Source organism: Gossypium hirsutum, chromosome A13 (genome assembly GCF_007990345.1).
Source record: "Gossypium hirsutum isolate 1008001.06 chromosome A13, Gossypium_hirsutum_v2.1, whole genome shotgun sequence".
Taxonomy (NCBI): domain Eukaryota; kingdom Viridiplantae; phylum Streptophyta; class Magnoliopsida; order Malvales; family Malvaceae; genus Gossypium; species Gossypium hirsutum.
In genome coordinates, this window is record NC_053436.1 from 71,875,731 (window position 1) to 71,895,505 (window position 19,775).

Below are 19,775 nucleotides of genomic sequence, written 5' to 3' on the forward strand. Positions count from 1 at the left end.
TCATTATTAAGCTAACATAAAAATTATTGAAATACTCAAACTTTAATTATACTGAAGTTTAGCATACTTAAAAAAATTTCAAATTATTGAAAAAAATAAATCCTAATCATAACTGAAAGAAAATTTTATTCTGAGTGGAAATAATTTCAATTTATCGGTCCCCCTACTTAAGATGAATAATGTCCTTATTGTTAAAAGTGAATAGATACTATACACCAAGTAGGGTTCTAGAAAAGAGGAGGTGAGTCAATTTTACTACTTAAGTACCAAGCTCTCTCTAGATCCAATCCTAGACATGTATATATCTATTGCCACACTTTGTACTTTGAAACTTGTTCATTTTTATTTATGATTTCCATCTCTTGTTTTATTAATGCGAAAAATAAAAATCATAATAGAACCTAATCCTAAAACATTAAATAACCTAGGAAAGAAAATGAAATAAAGTAAAAATCCCCCTCCCCCTTTTTATTTATTTGCAGATCCCTCAGAATCTGACTCATCTTTTTCCTTCCCCGACATTGGAGTCCATGGTTCAAGTATAAAGTCTGGAAATTCATGCACAAAAATAAACGGGTTATGAAATATATATTTTAAATGCATCTCTATTTGAGTCATCCCGTATTTTTTAGTATCTCCAGTAATCTTGTTATTGTAACTATATATGTTGCAGCATAGCCATTATACCAAACTATTCACTTTGTGGAATGGTACTAGATAAAGGGACTCTCAGTGTCAAACTTAGGAAATTTGGTAAGGGTGGTTTCAGTTTTGGGCAGGTGGGTGAATAGCTGAGAGTAAGGTTTAGAGTTGAAGAGGGTGGCGGTTTCAAGGATAGTTTAGGTATGGTAGTTGGTGACTTCGAATGAAGGTGTTTGGCGTGGTGATTCAGGGATTTAAGGGCTGCAACATTAACGGGTTAAGTGAGATGCACTATTGGGATACTTGGGAGTGGTGGTGGAGAAAGGTAAGGGCTGTAGGTTTGTGCGGAAAATGGTTGAATATTTCCCTTCTTAGTAGTGTCTTAAGCCCAATGGTAGCTCCTTTTTGGATCCTAAGCTCCTATACTAAAAATAAATGAAAAAAACTCAAAGAAATTAGTGCTTAGGTTAAAAGTTGACCCTTTATTTAACAAAACAAATACTTAAATTCTTTGGGCTACATAGAATAATATGTTTTTGAAAAATTACATTAAATTAAACTCCCAGGAAAGACTGGAGCGGTCACGGATGGTCCTGCTTAAGTCTCAATCTCCTAGACAGAGTTTTAATTAATGTAATGAACTAAAGAAAATTTTATCTAAGTCTACCATTTTATTCAAATGATAAAAAAAAACTAAAAATATAAAATAACGATAGAGAATGTAAAGAGAACTCCCTTTATTTTATTTAGGATCGTCATTAACCATGGTGGTGTCAAATGGTCATTTGTCATACCAACCATAATCATTTAGGAAGTAATCATATTCTTTCCCATCAAATCTGTCCAACATCTTATTGGGGAAAGAAAACCCATAATAACCTTTCCTGGTGGCATTGTTTAACTTCCTATAATTCCTACAAATCCTCTAACTCGTGACTCAAATATGTGAAATAATTTATCCAGTACCCTTCTTGTGCCTTTCCAAAATAACAAGTGCCTCTTCTTCTTGATCTTTGGTGAACTCAACTAAAATAATGACAGGAAAATTCGAATACAAAGCCAAATAGTCATATTTCAAATGAAGAGACTAAATCTTCAGATCCAATTTAGGTGGCTCTTCAATCAATGACTTTGGTTGCGTATACTCCTGAGATGATAACTCTAATGATTCGAGTGGAACTTCTTGAGTGAATTCCTTCAAATTAGCTTTTAACCAAGCCAAACATTCCTTGTCTTCATCATCACTTGGTGAATCCTCTAGTAGAATATGTTCTAACGGATCGTCTAAAGATTTGAACTCTAATTCTGTAGAAGCCAGCGTTTCCATCTTCAAAATATCATAGCAGTCTTCAACTATATCTTGAGATTTATCAGCATCGAATTCATTAGAAGTCTCCTCGTCATCAAAGATTTCTTTCAACTGAGTATCATTTTGTTGCTTCTGGAATCGTTGAAGATATGGCAGTGGTGGAATCTTAGCTTTAACCAGACAACTCTTCTGTGGAAATTTTTCTGTATCTGACAAGGGTCTTAGGTAATCAGAACTAATTGGTTTAGAGTTTACCTCATCAAGGATCACCGTATCTGACTATTGTGGAACAGGAGTTTCAACACTTAGTTGAACTTCCTCTTTGTCGTGAGCTACAATAGGCCAATCTTCAACCTCGACAGCTTTGGGTTCCCATGTCTTCCTACTTTGTAAAGTGACAGATTTGCAATGCTCTTTGCCCATGCTTCACTCGGCCAAATACCTTGGGGTCTGCTTTTAAGCTCATTGGCTAGCTATCCCACTTGGTTTCCTAAATTCTTCAATGTTGCTGCTTGGCTTTGGATTAGTTCATCATTCTTCGCTATGTACGCCTTCAGCAAATTCTCAAGATTACTTGAAGATTCAGCTGTTGTGGGTTGTTACACTTGTTGAGAATATTTTGGCAGATAATTTGGTCGAAATGACATAGAAAAGTCACTATGGTCCGCCCATTGATTACTCCATGGAGAAATTGGATGATTCTGCCATGAAAAGTTGTAATAATTTGACTGTGGAACATTCCAATTTTGATTTCCCATGTAACATTTTGACTCTTGATTTGATGGACAATTTTCAAAGAAATGGCCATCTCTACAGTATTCACAAGAAATATCCTCGAACTGGTTCAATTGCTGACCTGTTAGATTACTATTGAAGCCATTAACAGTTATGTTCTTAAGCATAGAAGACATAGAGGATACCTGGGCTGCCAAAGAAGCAAGTGTGTCCGCTTTATGTACTCCTGCTGCTCGTCTTTCTGAGGCTACTCGGTTGGTTGGCCACTAATAGTTATTGCTGGTAATTCTTTCAATAATCTCGTAAGCATCGTTATAAGACTTAGAAGAAGGGCTCTATTTGCTGAAGCATCCACCATCATTCTAGTATGAATATTGAGACAAATATAGAAAGTCTTTATTTGAATGTAACAAGAAATGTCGTGATGAGGGCACTCTCGTAAGAACTCCTTGAATCGCTCCCATGCCTCATATAAAGATTCTTCGTCAAGTTGCTGAAATGAAGTGATTTCATTTCGAACCTTAGTGGTTAAAGATGGAGGAAATATTTCATTAAGAAACGTTCAACCAACTCTTACCATGTAGTTATGGAACCGAATGGTAGGGAGTTCAACCACGCTCGTGCTTTACCGCTTAAGGAGTACGAAAATAATCTCAGTCTCAAGGCATCCTCAGTCAACCCCGACTAGTTTAAATGAGTCACTCACTTCCATGAATAGCCGAAGATGAAGATGTGGATCTTCAATAGGAATCCCACTAAATTGACCCATATTTTGCAACATTTGGAACATAACCGGCTTCAGCTCGAATTGTTGTGTCTCAATTTTGGGTCTCTTAATAGTCGGATTGAGCTCGTTGAATAGAGGAATGGCATATTGTTGAATGGCACAGTTTCTGTCATTGGCAATAATGATCGGATTGTGAGTACTATAAGTGAATGTTCCTCCTAGATTTTGGTTTGGATTTTCAAAATTCATGTCTTCGGTTCTTCTTTAGTTCACTTGTCTTCTCCTTTGTCAGAAAGTCCTTTCAATTTCAGGGTTTACGAGGAGTAAGTCAATGATTTGATAAATACTCATAAAAACCTGAAACAAACACAAAAAAAATGGAATTAAAATTTAACAAAAAAAAAAGCATACCAAAATGCAAAATTAACAATTTCACAAATAATGTCTTTTAAAACAGTCCCCGACAACGGCGCCAAAAACTTAGAACGACGAAAATGTGCAAGTGTACACAATCGTAACAAGTAATAAAGTGATGTAAATGTCGAGTTATCGTACCCACAGGGACTGTGAAAATAATTATTTATGAATGCAATTTAAAACACTTTGGTGGAGAAAATATTTTGATTTGAAAAGTGATTAAAAACTATAAAACAAAGTAAAGTATATAAAATAAAATAAAGTTCTAATGCACGATTTCAAAAGCTGATTTAATCAAGATGACATAATTGTATTAAATTAATTACATTTCTTAACTTAGAATTATTAAACTTATGTTTATGTTGTTACGAATAAATTCACGGCAACTCGGTAATTTGCTAACTTATGAACATACTCACCTACCAAAAATTCATTCATCTCTTGACTATATCTCTATGTCAATTCAACCGATTAAACAAACTTTAACAGGCAAATGTGTTAATGCACATACATACTTATGAAATTAAAATAATCTCTTGCACAAATCTTTATGCAATTCAAACAATTAATTTAATCACATAAGCACATAAAAGATTACGTGAGGTAACAATGTATTTCTTGTAACACCCCTTACCCGAGACCGTTGCCGGAGTCGGACACGAGGGGTTAACAGACTTAATTCCCTTATTTTTACAGTCCATTTTAAAAATTTCCAGACTAGCTGGCTAACTCCGTCACTGTCACCTTAAAAACCATATCTTGGGTTCCAAAACTCGAAAATCAGTTTCGTAAATTTTCCCTGAAACTAGACTCATATATCCATCTACAAGTTTTTTTCTAGAATTTTTGGTCAGGCAAATTAGTACAGTTTATTAGTTAAAATCTCCCCTATTACAGGGTTCGACTGCTCTGACATTCATGCATTACGACTTATATATCTCCCTGTACAGGGATTCAATACTTATGCCGTTTGTTTGTAATGAAACTAGACTAAAAAAAAATCTATAAATATATGGCATGACTTCTAATTATCTCTGGTTAATTTATAATGAATTTCCAAAGTTAGATCAGGGGATCCAGAAATCGCTCTGGCCCTGTCCCACGAAAACTCAAATATCTCTTAAAATACGACTCATATGACCGTTTCGTTTCTTCCATATGAATGTAGATTCATCAAGGTTCGATTACATAATTTAGTCACTATTTAATTCCATTCTTACTATTTTTAGTGATTTTTCAAATCCACACCACTGCTGCTGTCAGCATCTGTTTTTAAGGTAAACCTTACCTATTTCATGGTTTTCCATGAATCAACTAGAGTTTGTCATACATAGCATCAAAATAATCATAATTAACCATTCCCAATGGCTAATCGTTACCAAACATTTCCATACCTCTCAATGAACAACATACAAGACGATTATAATGCTATGCTCAAAGTGTATATAAGCCATTTTCGCATGGCTATCCAAATTTATACAAAACCAAAAGGGACCAACAACAAAAAGGGTAGTCCTATACATGCCATTTTCAGAGTTCAACCAAAAGTGTACCAAAAGGGCTTTGATAGTGTGGACGACTTCGACTTCGACTTCAACAATCCCGAGTCCGATAGCTGACGAACCAAAATCTATAAAACAGAGAATCAAAGAAACGGAGTAAGCATTTAATGCTTAGTAAGTTTTGGGCAATGAAATCATGCACAACTGAAGTATAGCATTCATACGACGAAACGAATAATTTCGTATACACATATTCTCGCAATCATACCTACATCACATTTCCAACCCTTATATTCATACATAAGAAATCAACTTGACGAAAAGCCGGAAGATTGTTAATCGACTGAGCAAATACTATTTAGAAGGAATCAATTATCTCAATGCACATACGAAACATACCTCATCGTTGGGACTTAGCCCGGAATTAGTAACTCGCACAAATGCCTTCGGGACTTAGCCCGGAATTAGTAACTCGCACAAATGCCTTCGGGACTTAGCCCGGAATTAATCACTAGCACAAATGTCTTCGGGACTTAACCCCGTTAGCATCCGAATATTCATGCACATATCAGTAAATCATGACACATCTTTATTTCATTTTCATAACTAGAATTCAAACACAAATCAATTAATAGGCATTCCCATTTTCGGCTCAATAGCCACATACGAACAGCAGGATTCGGTTTGCTTCATGACATGATTTCTATGCACGTACGGCTACCCATCATACGTTTAGACTAATTAACTCAACATATAATTCAAGTAGAATCATTATATCAGCGTATATTTGTTATGATTATGAGTCATGACTTAATCAAATCGTAAACTAAGTTTCATTACTCGAAACTTACCTCGGATATTGTCGAACGATTTCGACGGCTATTCGATCACTTTTTCCTTTCCCTTATCCAACTTTGGTCCTCTAAGCTCTTGAGCTAATTCAAACAAATTTAACTTATTAAAGTCTCATTATGCTAGCTTATGGCCGAATATGACAATGAATTTGATAGGTCATAAGGCCACCTTTAGCTCAAATACAAAATGGTCATACGCATTTTTAATCACATTGAGCAATTTAATACAATTAATCTAACATTTCCTCATGTGCACTTTTATGACCGAATACACATATCATTAACTCAATATCAATTTACTAAGCACTTAAACAAATTCTCTTTAACTATACACATATTCGGCAATGACAAAGACAATTTAGCAAACCTTAAATTCAACTTATAACAATATATATATTCAATATTCAAAGCATTTAACATCACTTCACCATTTACCCTTACAAGGCATAAACTTCACCATCAAAACTAACAAGCTTATAATCCCATGACCGAAACCTCTAACAACACCAATTAAAAATACTTCATGGGTTTGAGGTAAAACCAAGAAAGAAATTCATAAATATCGAGATATAAGCACTAACATTGTTCATCTAGATTTAGCATGAAACAACATCCATCACCCTTATAATTACCATAGCCGAAAACCTTACTCATTCCAAAAATCCAAATCTCAACTTGGGTCACAAAAATAACTTGATATCTCATCAACACAACATCAACACTAAGCAAGAATGATACATCTATGGCCGAGTGTCATCTCCATCACATAGCAAGATTTAGTCCATGGGCTAGGTAGAACTCAAGCTAACAACTAAAACATGCATGCATCTCATGGAACATCATCAAACATACCTTAGTCTAGCAAACCACCATAGCCGATTTCCTCAAAGCTCTTTTTCCTTCTTTTTCTTTCTTCTATTCGGCCAAGAACAACATGAGAGCTTTTTTTTTTCTTTCTTTTTTCTTCTATTCGGCCAAGAACAACATGAGAGCTTTTTTTTTCTTTCTTTTTTTTCATCATCATTTACCTTCCCATTATTATTTTATTGCCCATACTCCTTATTTTATTTTTCCTAACATAAAGCATTAACCCAACATGTTCATGACATGTTTTTTAGCCATAACATTTTGTCCACCCTCATGCTCATAGCCGGCCACTACTAATTAGGGGGGAAATTTGACATGCAAGTCCACCCTTTTGATTTCATGCACTAATTGATCCTTATAGATTAACCTATCACATTTCAAAAGTGTCACACATAAGTCCTATTGACTAAATTCACATGCAATTTACTAAATCGAAGCTTAAAACTTTCACACATTCATATTCACTATTTTAGACAATAAATATCATATTCAAATAATTTGGTGACTCGGTTTAGCGGTCCCGAAACCGCTTTCCGACTAGGGTCACTTTAGGGCTGTCACAACTCTCCCTCACTTAAGAAATTTTCGTCCCCGAAAATCTTACCGGTAAATAAGTTTGGGTATCGTTCTTTCATAGAGTTCTTGGGTTCCCAAGTAGCTTCTTCCATCTCGTGTTTGAGCCATAACACTTTTACTAAAGGAACCTTTTTGTTTCGCAACTCTCTCACTTCACGAGCTAGGATACGAATTGGTTCTTCTTCATAACTCATATCGGTTTGAATTTCAACCTCGGAGGGACTTATTATGTGCGAGGGATCAGATCTGTAACGTCAAAGCATCGAGACATGAAAACGTTGTGGATCTTTTCAAGTTCAGGTGGTAAAAGCAACCTATATGCAACTGGACCAACTCGTTCGGAGATTTCATACGGCCCAATGAATCTCAGACTCAACTTGCCCTTACGCCCAAATCTGAGTATTTTTTCCAAGGTGAAACTTTAAGAAACACTTTATCTCCCACCTGATACTCAATGTCCTTTCGTTTCAAATCCGCGTACGACTTTTGACGATCTGATGCTGCCTTCAAACTTTCACGAATTATTTTTACTTTCTGCTCAGCATCTTTAATCAAATCAACTCCGAAAATTTTAGTTTCACCAAGCTCGGTCCAAAACAATGGTGTACGGCATTTTCGACCGTACAAAGCCTCATAAGGCGCCATCTTAATGCTTGACTGAAAACTATTGTTGTAAGCGAACTCAATCAAAGGTAGATACCGCTCCCATGAACCACTAAACTCGAGGATGCAACATCTCAACATATCCTCAAGTATCTGAATTATCCGCTCGGATTGACCATCGGTTTGAGGGTGAAAAGCGGTGCTAAAATGCAACTTGGTACCCAAAGCTTCTTGCAATTTCTTCCAAAATCGTGAGGTGAATCTCGGATCTCTATCCGACACAATAGAAATAGGTACCCCGTGTAATCTCACAATCTGAGAAACATACAATTCAGCTAGTTTATCCAGTGAATAATCCGTACGTACGGGAATAAAATGGGCCGACTTGGTCAGTCTATCAACAACAACCCAAATCGCATCTTTCTTACTTGTCGACAATGGTAACCTAGACACAAAATCCATCGTGACTCGATCCCATTTCCATTCGGGTATCATGATCGGCTGAAGTAAACCCATGGGCACTTGATGTTCCGCCTTCACTTGCTGACATATTAAACACTTCGAAACAAAATCAGAAATGTCTCGTTTCATACCATGCCACCAAAACTGACGTCTCAGATCGTTGTACATTTTCGTACTCCCCGGGTGAATTGACATTCGGCTACAATGAGCTTCGTTCAGAATCATCGAAATAAGTTCTGAACTTCTTGGAACACACAAACGATTTCTGAACCTCAAACAATCGTCCTCATCAATTTGAAACTCTGATTCCATATTCGAAACACATTCAGCCCGTTTTGCAACCAGTTCATCATCGACTTTCTGAGCTTCACGAATTTGATGAATCAATAATGGTTTGGCCTTTAATTCTGCCACTAACACATTGTCGGATAGAACAGACAAGTGTACATTCATTGCTCGTAAAGCAAACAGTGATTTACGACTTAAGGCATCCGCAACCACATTAGCCTTTCCCGGGTGATAGTCAATGACAAGCTCATAATCTTTCAACAACTCAAGCCAATGCCTTTGTCGCAGATTCAAGTCTCTTTAAGTCATCAAATATTTGAGACTTTTGTGATCCGAATATACATGGCACTTCTCACCAAATAAGTAATGTCGCCATATTTTCAAAGCGAATACGATGGCAGCTAGTTCGAGATCATGGGTTGGATAATTTTTCTCATGTGGCTTCAGTTGCCTCGACACATAAGCTACAACTCGACCTTCTTGCATCAATACACAACCCAACCCAAGTAAGGATGCATCACTGTAAATGACGAACTCCCTGCCTGATTTGGGCTGCACTAGTACTGGAGCTTCCGTCAAATGGGTTTTCAATTGATCGAAACTTTTCTGACACCTTTCCGTCAATTCAACTTAACATCTTTCTGAAGTAGCTTCGTTATTGGTGTGGCTATCATCGAGAAACCTTTTACAAACCGTCGGTAGTAACCGGCAAGTCCCAAAAAGCTCCGAACTTCAGTAATATTTCTCAGAGGCTTCCAATTAAGTATGGCTGAAATTTTGCTCGGATCGACTCGAATGCCCGATGCAGATACCACGTGACCCGGAAGCTAACCTCTCTTAACCAGAACTCACACTTACTGAACTTAGCATATAACTGCTTATCTCGTAAAATCTACAACACTAATCTCAGGTGTTCAGCATGCTCGGTTTCATCTCTTGAGTAAACCAAGATGTCATCAATAAACACAACTACAAACCGATCCAAATACGGTCTAAAGATCCGATTCATAAGATCCATAAACACCGCGAGGGCATTAGTAAGCCCAAACGGCATCACTAAGAATTCGTAGTGACCGTATCTCGTTCTGAAAGCAGTTTTGGGTATATCCGAATCTCGAATTCGCAACTGATAATAACCCGATCTCAAATCTATCTTTGAAAACACCAAGGCTCCCTTTAGTTGATCAAACAAATCGTCAATGCACGGTATCGGGTATTTATTCTTTATTGTCACCTTATTCAGTTGACGATAGTCGATGCACAACCTCATGGTTCCGTCCTTCTTTTTCACAAACAATACTGGTGCACCCCAAGGTGAGAAACTTGGTCGAGCGAAACTTCTATCCGTCAACTCTTGCAACTGAGCTTTCAATTCCTTTAATTCTGTTGGTGCCATACGATACGAAGCTATCGAAATCGGTGTAGTCCCAGGTACAAGTTCAATACCAAACTCTACCTCCCGAACAGGTGGTAAACCCGGTAATTCTTCGGGAAAAACATCCGGGTATTCACAAACCACCGACACAGATTCAGGTTTCTTTTCTAACTCTTTGTCATCAAGTACATACGCAAGGTATGCTTCGCACCCCTTTCTTACATATTTCTGAGCCAACATTGATGACATTACAGCTGGCGACCCATTCAAGTCGGTAGACTCAACTCGAATCATCTCATTATTTGCACACCTCAAATCGATAGTTTTTCTTTTGCAATTTACAACTGCATCGTGAACGGTTAGCCAATCCATACCGAGGATAACATCAAATTCATCAAACGACAAAAGCATCAAATCGGCCGGAAAGCAGTAACCTCGGATTTCTAAGGGACATTTCTTACACACTTTGTCGACAAGCACATAACGACCTAAGGGATTTGACACCTGAATTACGAACTCAGTAGACTCAATAGGTAAAGTCTTACTGGTTGCTAAGGTTTTACATATATAAGAATGAGTAGAACCAGGGTCAATCAAAGCAATCACATTAGTATCAAAGAGAGTGAAAGTACCGGTAATGACATCAGGCGAAGAAGCCTCCCGCGTGCACGTATAGCATAAGCCCTAGCAGGCGCACGAGCCTCAGATCTGGTTGTAGCATCTCTAGATCCTCTCTGACCGCCACTAGCATTTCCCGTGTTTCTAGACGGTCTACCCCAAGCAGTAGTAGCATCTGGTTTCCCACTCTGATTCACATTTTGTTCAGACAGTCTCGGGCAATCCTTGATAAAATGGTCAGCTGATCCGCATTTATAACAGGAGCGGTCATAGAATCTACAACTCCCCGAATGCCATTTACCACAATATTGACACTCCGTTCTGTCTCGACGATCATTTCTAACACTGGCGACCGAAGTGACTCGTGCACGCACAAGGGGTCGATCACGATCTCGTCTAGAAAAACCCGAAGTGTCTCTAGATCGGCCCAAATCATCTCTAAATTTCTTCGATGACTGTTGAAAGGGCCTCCCCGAAGACCTCTTACGAAACTCCTTTGCTCCCATATCAGCTTTTCTTTTCTCCATACTGAGCTCCTCGGCTTTGTAAGCTCGCTCGACAAGTACCACAAATTCTCGGATTTTCAAAATGCCAACATACAGCTTTATATCATCATTCAGTCCATCCTCGAAACGTTTACACATTACGGCTTCTGAAGAAATGCATTCTCGAGCGTACTGGCTAAGCCTTACAAACTTTCGTTCATAGTCGGTAACCGACATGGAACCTTGTTTAAGTTCAAGAAATTCCTTCCGTTTTTGATCCATGAATCTCTGACTGATATACTTTTTTCGAAACTCGGTTTGGGAAAACTCCCAAGTTACTTGATCTTTGGGCACAACAAAAGTCAATGTATTCCACCAATAGTAGGCAGAATCACGTAGCAAGGAGATAGTACACTTTAGGCACTCATCGGGTGTGCAAGATAGCTCATCGAGTACCTGAATAGTGTTGTCCAACCAAAATTCAGCTTGCTCGGCATCATCGCTGTCCGTAGCTTTAAATTCAGTAGCCCCGTGTTTTCAGATTCTGTCAACTGGGGGCTTATTTGACCTTATTTGGTCGGTTGCCGGAGGTATTGTAGGTGCGGGGGTGGCATTAGTCGGGAATGGAGGTTGTGGAACAGCCGTATTAGTTCGAATGTATTGGTTAAACCAATCATTCATCACGCTATAAAAAGCTTGCCTAGCCTCATCATTCGGATTGCTAGCAATAGGTTGAGAGTCCGCCGGCGCTATCCCTTGTGCGGGAGCAGGCGCTACACTCTCAAGATCATCAGCTGCCGCTCGGTCGGGATCGGGATCCATTACTATAAATAAACACATTTGCAAATGTCAGAAATCACCACACTATCAAATAATCACAAAATGGCATGTATAGCTAGACCCAAACGTATTACAGTAGTCCTAGAATCGACTAAACCGTAGCTCTGATACCAATAAAATTGTAACACCCCGTACCCGAGACCGTTGCCAGAGTCGGACACGAGGGGTTAACAGACTTAATTCCCTTATTTTTACAGTCCATTTTAAAAATTTCCAGACTAGCTGGTTAACTGCGTCACTGCCACCTTAAAAACCATATCTTGGGTTCCGAAACTCGAAAATCAGTTTCGTAAATTTTCCCTGAAACTAGACTCATATACCCATCTACAAGTTTTTTTCTAGAATTTTTGGTTGGGCCAATTAGTACAGTTTATTAGTTAAAGTCTCCCCTGTTACAGGATTCGACTGCTCTGACCTTCATGCATTACGACTTATATATCTCCCTGTACAGGGATTCAATACTTATGTTGTTTGTTTCTAATGAAACTAGACTCAATAAGGAATCTGTAAATATATGGAATGACTTCTAATTATCTCTGGTTAATTTATAATGAATTTCCAAAGTTAGATCAGGGGATCCAGAAATCGCTCTGGCTCTAGCCCTGTCCCACGAAAACTTAAATATCTCTTAAAATACGACTCATATGACCGTTTCGTTTCTACTATATGAAAGTAGATTCATCAAGGTTCGATTACATAATTTAGTCACTATTTAATTCCATTCTTACTATTTTTATTGATTTTTCAAATCCACACCACTGCTGCTGTCAGCATCTGTTTTTAAGGTAAACCTTACCTATTTCATGGTTTTCCATGAATCAACTAGAGTTTGTCATACATAGCATCAAAATAATCATAATTAACCATTCCCAATGGCTAATCGTTACCAAACATTTCCATACCTCTCAATGAATAACATACAAGACGATTATAATGCTATGCTCAAAGTGTATATAAGCCATTTTCGCATGGCTATCCAAATTTATACAAAACCAAAGGGTACATGACCAACAACAAAAAGGGTAGTCCTATACATGCCATTTTCAGAGTTCAACCAAAAGTGTACCAAAAGGGCTTTGATAGTGTGGATGACTTCGACTTTGACTTCAACAATCCCGAGTTCGATAGCTGACGAACCAAAATCTATAAAACAGAGAATCAAAGAAACGGAGTAAGCATTTAATGCTTAGTAAGTTTTGGGCAATGAAATCATGCACAACTGAAGTATAGCATTCATACGACGAAACGAATAATTTCGTATACACATATTCTCGCAATCATACCTACATCACATTTCCAACCCTTATATTCATACATAAGAAATCAACTTGACGAAAAGCCGGAAGATTGTTAATCGACTGAGCAAATACTATTTAGAAGGAATCAATTATCTCAATGCACATACGTAACATACCTCATCGTTGGGATTTTACGAGCGTATTAATTGAAATTATTATAGCAAGATCACTCATTCCCAAACCCAATTATCTTCGGGATTTAGCCGGATGTAACCACTCGCACAAGGCCGTCGGGTCTTAGCCCGGATATGGTCGCTAGCACAAATGCCTTCGGGACTTAGCCCAGATATAGTAACTCGCACAAATGCCTTCGGGACTTAGCCCGGAATTAGTAACTCGTACAAATGCCTTCGGGACTTAGCCCGAAATTAGTAACTCGCACAAATGCCTTCGGGACTTAGCCCGGAATTAATCACTAGCACAAATGTCTTCGGGACTTAACCCCGTTAGCATCCGAATATTCATGCACATATCAGTAAATCATGACACATCTTTATTTCATTTTCATAACTAGAATTCAAACACAAATCAATTAATAGGCATTCCCATTTTCGGCTCAATAGCCACATACGAACAGCAGGATTCGGTTTGCTTCATGACATGATTTCTATGCACGTACGGCTACCCATCATACGTATAGACTAATTAACTCAACATATAATTCAAGTAGAATCATTATATCACCGTATATTTGTTATGATTATGAGTCATGACTTAATCAAATCGTAAACTAAGTTTCATTACTCGAAAACTTACCTCGGATGTTGTCGAACGATTTCGACGGCTATTCGATCACTTTTTCCTTTCCCTTATCCAACTTTGGTCCTCTAAGCTCTTGAGCTAATTCAAACAAATTTAACTTATTAAAGTCTCATTATGCTAGCTTATGGCCGAATATGACAATGAATTTGATAGGTCATATGGCCACCTTTAGCTCAAATACAAAATGGTCATACGCATTTTTAATCACATTGAGCAATTTAATACAATTAATCTAACATTTCCTCATGTGCACTTTTATGACCGAATACACATATCATTAACTCAATATCAATTTACTAAGCACTTAAACAAATTCTCTTTAACTATACACACATTCGGCAATGACAAAGACAATTTAGCAAACCTTAAATTCAACTTATAACAATATATATATTCAATATTCAAAGCATTTAACATCACTTCACCATAATTTTTACATCATGGCCGAATGTTCCTTTGAACCATTTACCCTTAAAAGGCATAAATTTCACCATCAAAACTAACAAGCTTATAATCCCATGACCGAAACCTCTAACAACACCAATTAAAAATACTTCATGGGTTTGAGGTAAAACCAAGAAAGAAATTCATAAATATCGAGATATAAGCACTAACATTGTTCATCTAGATTTAGCATGAAACAACATCCATCACCCTTATAATTACCATAGCCGAAAACCTTACTCATTCCAAAAATCCAAATCTCAACTTGGGTCACAAAAATAACTTGATATCTCATCAACACAACATCAACACGAAGCAAGAATGATACATCCATGGCCGAGTGTCATCTCCATCACATAGCAAGATTTAGTCCATGGGCTAGGTAGAACTCAAGCTAACAACTAAAACATGCATGCATCTCATGGAACATCATCAAACATACCTTAGTCTAGCAAACCACCATAGCCGATTTCCTCAAAGCTCTTTTCCTTCTTTTCTTTCTTCTATTCGGCCAAGAACAACATGAGAGTTTTTTCTTTCTTTCTTTTTTCTTCTATTCGGCCAAGAACAACATGAGAGCTTTTTTTCTTTCTTTTTTTTCATCATCATTTACCTTCCCATTATTATTTTATTGCCCATACTCTTTATTTTATTTTTCCTAACATAAAGCATTAACCCAACATGTTCATGACATGTTTTTTAGCCATAACATTTTGTCCACCCTCATGCTCATGGCCGGCCACTACTAATTAGGGGGGGAAATTTGACATGCAAGTCCACCCTTTTGATTTCATGCACTAATTGATCCTTATAGATTAACCTATCACATTTCAAAAGTGTCACACATAAGTCCTATTGACTAAATTCACATGTAATTTACTAAATCGAAGCTTAAAACTTTCACACATTCATATTCACATATTTTAGACAATAAATATCATATTCAAATAATTTGGTGACTCGGTTTAGCGGTCCCGAAACCGCTTTCCGACTAGGGTCACTTTAGGGCTATCATATTTCTACTTTGAAATAGTTTAATCACAATAATCTTGCAAGTTATGCAAGGCAATTGTATCACTCGATACCGTTGCTAATTTAACCCTCAACTACCTTAGATGATTAAACATGCACTGATTAAGTATCGTGTCAATTAATTACAATTTCAATCCGTTTAAATAATTAATTCATTAGTTACCTTACAATTGTAATGCAAGAATAATTTTGTCATGGTTTTACTTAATCAAACATCTTACCGAGGCTTATAACAATACAAACACAATTTTAATAAATTAAGAAGATAAAATGCAATCAACCTAACATAAATTGAATTTAAGCCATATTAATTAAACAAATCATATCAACATATAAATATTCATAGACATGTTCATTATAACAACAAAAAATTTAAGAAGATAGGGAACAAGAAGCAAATTTGGTGTTTCTCTGTGGCTTGGCTGGGTTACTCTAGTAACATATTTTAATCCCATTCTTAATGTGTTTTTGGATATTTAATTATACAAATTAGTGAATTTGATGCTCCTAATCTTGTAAATTCATGTTTCTATACTTAGGAGAGCATTTTGGAGCAAAAATAGCGAAAAATGAGCCAAGATTGGACAAAAAGAGTTGTTTTCAGGATCCACACAGCCTGGGCATTTCCATACAGGTTGGCCATATGCCCGTGTGAGCCACACAAGCTGGCCACACACCCATGTGCCAGCTCGTGTCGATATCGTACCCTGCTTCCCCAATATGCAGAAAAACACAATTTTTAGGCTTTCTGAGCATTCTAAAGTCTATAAACACCCATTAGAAGAAGACATAAGAGGGAAACAGAGAAGATTGAAGAAAACACTCGAAGAACACCATCAGAATCAACTCGGAAGTGGATCTCCATCAAGATCGAAGATCTCCTTTTAATTTCTTTCGAAGTTTTATTGAGTTTCTTTATGTCTTGTGGTTATCCTAACTTTGAGATGTTTCTATTCAGGATTATGAACTAAATTTCTTAGATACCTAGGAATGATGAAACCTATGATGAATCTTATTATTTGATTTCTGATTTACATGATAAATAATTTGCTCTTGTTCTAAATTATGTATGCTTATTTCTTGTTTTAATATTTCTGGGAAATTAATTCATGTTTAATATGCTTATTTCAGTGGAGCAAAAGTCCCTGTTTAGGAGTAGATCTAGCATAATTGAGTGGAGTTACATGCAACCCTAGAAATATGATGACATAAATCTACTGATTAGAGTCAAATCTAATAGGGGAATCCATAGATCGAGTTAATGCGACAATAGGGGTTTTAATTAGAAAGATATTTCAATTAATCAACCTAGAGTCATTTATTTTTTACTCGCGAAAGTGATATTAACATAATTTAAGGATTTCTACGGATCAAGTCACAAGTGAATAAATCATTTAATTCAAATTCATAATAATAGGTGAAGTCTAGCTGGATTCTTTCTTGGATATTGTCTATCTCATTATTATTTCCTCGATTCATTCTCTGTTGCGTTCTTAGATAAATTAGTTTATTAATTTTAGATTAAAAGCAATCACTCCAATTTGTTGGCTAAATAATAGAAAAACGGTAATTACTAGTACTTTTAGTCCTCATTGATATGATATTCTCTACTCACCATAGCTATACTATTATTTGATATGTGCACTTGCCTTTGTCGGATTTATAGTTAGTTTAGTGGCCATCAGGCATTAGTGTGTAATATAGTACGATGGGTGACGATCATGTGAAATATGCCCCTATAGAAGGTGCTGATGTAGGAAATGATTGTGCTTGTTATGGTATTTGTGTAAAATAAACTGGGCTAGCACCAATAATATATGAACCATACTGACCGAGGGGTTGCACGGCAATCGAGTCCTTTGTGGAGCTGGAGCAGATGTTGATCCCCCCTGTGGCATCTTCTCCTGACTTAGGATTGATGGGCCCTCGTCTTGGCCTCTTACGGTGACGTGGCCTACTCCTTTCTGAATTTGAAAACAGATACAGCTTACTGTTATGCCTGAACCAATCCATGTAATCCGAAGATGTCACCAACTCCCATATGAGAAATGATTCACGCTTTGGCAAGTAATTGTACCTACACTGCCAAATCTTAATATACTTCTTCTGGAATGTTGGACAGTCTTTATTGAGTCTCCCCCATAAGTTGATCTTGTCTAGGTCATTGAACTCCTCAGTGGCAACGGAATTTTCATATCACTCAATCAAATTCATGCATCTCGACCGTTGCAAAAATGATAAATGACATTTTGACGTGCCAGATGTTGCGATTGGCCAAAAATTCGATCTGGACACATTCTTGAATTCTCAGCTCCACATATGGCATCCATACAAACTGTAGTACGAATTTATAAATTTTAGGATGTGCCTAATATTTAATTTCAAATGTTAGAATCAAAAATCGAGAACTATGAAATTCATAAACTAACCTCCTCTTCAGTTTGTTGATCTAAAGTAGTCGAATATCCTCAGGCTCGGTTGGTATACCATTGTGTCTCGCGGGGTTGTTTCACCTATTCAAATAATATGTTATTTCAAAATTACAACAATGAAAAATAAAAACGATAATGATATTATAAAATGAATTTTACCATATTAAGAGTGGAAATTCATAAGGGAGTTCCACTCGATGGCGTAAAAATGGTAGTCAATATCATGCCCATAATTGAAATAGGAGCATACAACCGCCGATTTTGGCCTTTTTTAAGTTCTGTTATTCAACACATTTCTCGGTACAATGTAGCCAGCACCGCTGATCCCTAACCAAGACGTCCCACTTTTTTTAAGCGGGCTAGTAATAGTTGCCACCTTAAATGTACCAGATTTCGAGATTTATCTGGCATAAGTAGATCCCCGATCAACCTCAAGATGAATACACGTGCAACTTGCTCCTTTTCAACGTCACTCATGAAAGCCTCGATATTTTGGAAGTTGTCCTCCAACCATCCCATCTCGATCCGACTACCCCTAAACTGTTCGACACCTTCCTTAGTAGTTACTCACATGTTGCACTCCAATCGGCACTAATCACTAGCCCCGTAATGACTTCCCCATTGACCGGTAGACCGATTTGTAAACTAATGTCCTCGAGTGTAATTGTACACTCACCGTAGGTAAGATGGAATGTATGTGTCTTCGTTCTCTATTTTTCGACCAAAGCACTAATAAGTGGGGATCCAATTTATTCCCCCAAACATGTGAGCCACATATAAAAATCTTGCATCTCGCAAGTGTCCATAAATGACATCCGATGCACATTCGCTTAAATTGTTTATGTACGTCTCTAAAATCCAATCTTCAGGCTAAGTATATAAACACAAAATTAATAATGTTAACAGCATAATAATTAACTATTTAAAATTAAATAATTTAAAAATATTTTCTCATCATTTGTAATTGAATGTCAAGATATACTTGTCATACAAACGAATAAGTTGATTTGCCATTTTACATATTATAACGAATAAAATAAAATTCAAAAAAAGAATTTAAAAAATAATTGAAAATTGAAAATTAAAAATTGAGGATTGAGAATTTAGGATTGAGTATTGAGTATTGAGTTGAAAAGAATGAAGTTTGGAAAGGTTTATATAGGAAAATTTATTACTGTTGAAACCCTTGTAGCATTTGGAAAAGCTACCGTTGGAAGGAAAACCCGTCCTACAGGGTGCGTTTTCACTGATGTGGCGCATCCTACAGGACAAATTTTTCTTTCTCTCTCCAAATACAACATAGATCGATTAATTAAAAAAAAGGCATAATTTCTCAAATAAGTTTTTTTTTTCAGCATATACCTAACAATTAGCCTCCAAAAATTGTATAGCAAGGCAAAATGGTGTATATAGGGGCACATGACATAGACAAAATTTGGGTTGTTTTTTATTATTTTTATAATATTTTATTTATATTTTAACATTTTATAATATTTTATGATTTTTT

The 19,775-nt window shown here is 36.8% G+C and overlaps 1 non-coding gene across 1 annotated transcript; it reads left to right on the forward strand.

Annotated features, from left to right (window-relative positions):
- The first annotated feature begins 3,102 nt into the window (after positions 1 to 3,102).
- Positions 3,103 to 3,208, forward strand: LOC121213064 (small nucleolar RNA R71). Its single transcript, XR_005908433.1, has one exon. It is a non-coding gene; the product is annotated as a small nucleolar RNA R71 (small nucleolar RNA).
- Positions 3,209 to 19,775: the final 16,567 nt, after the last annotated feature.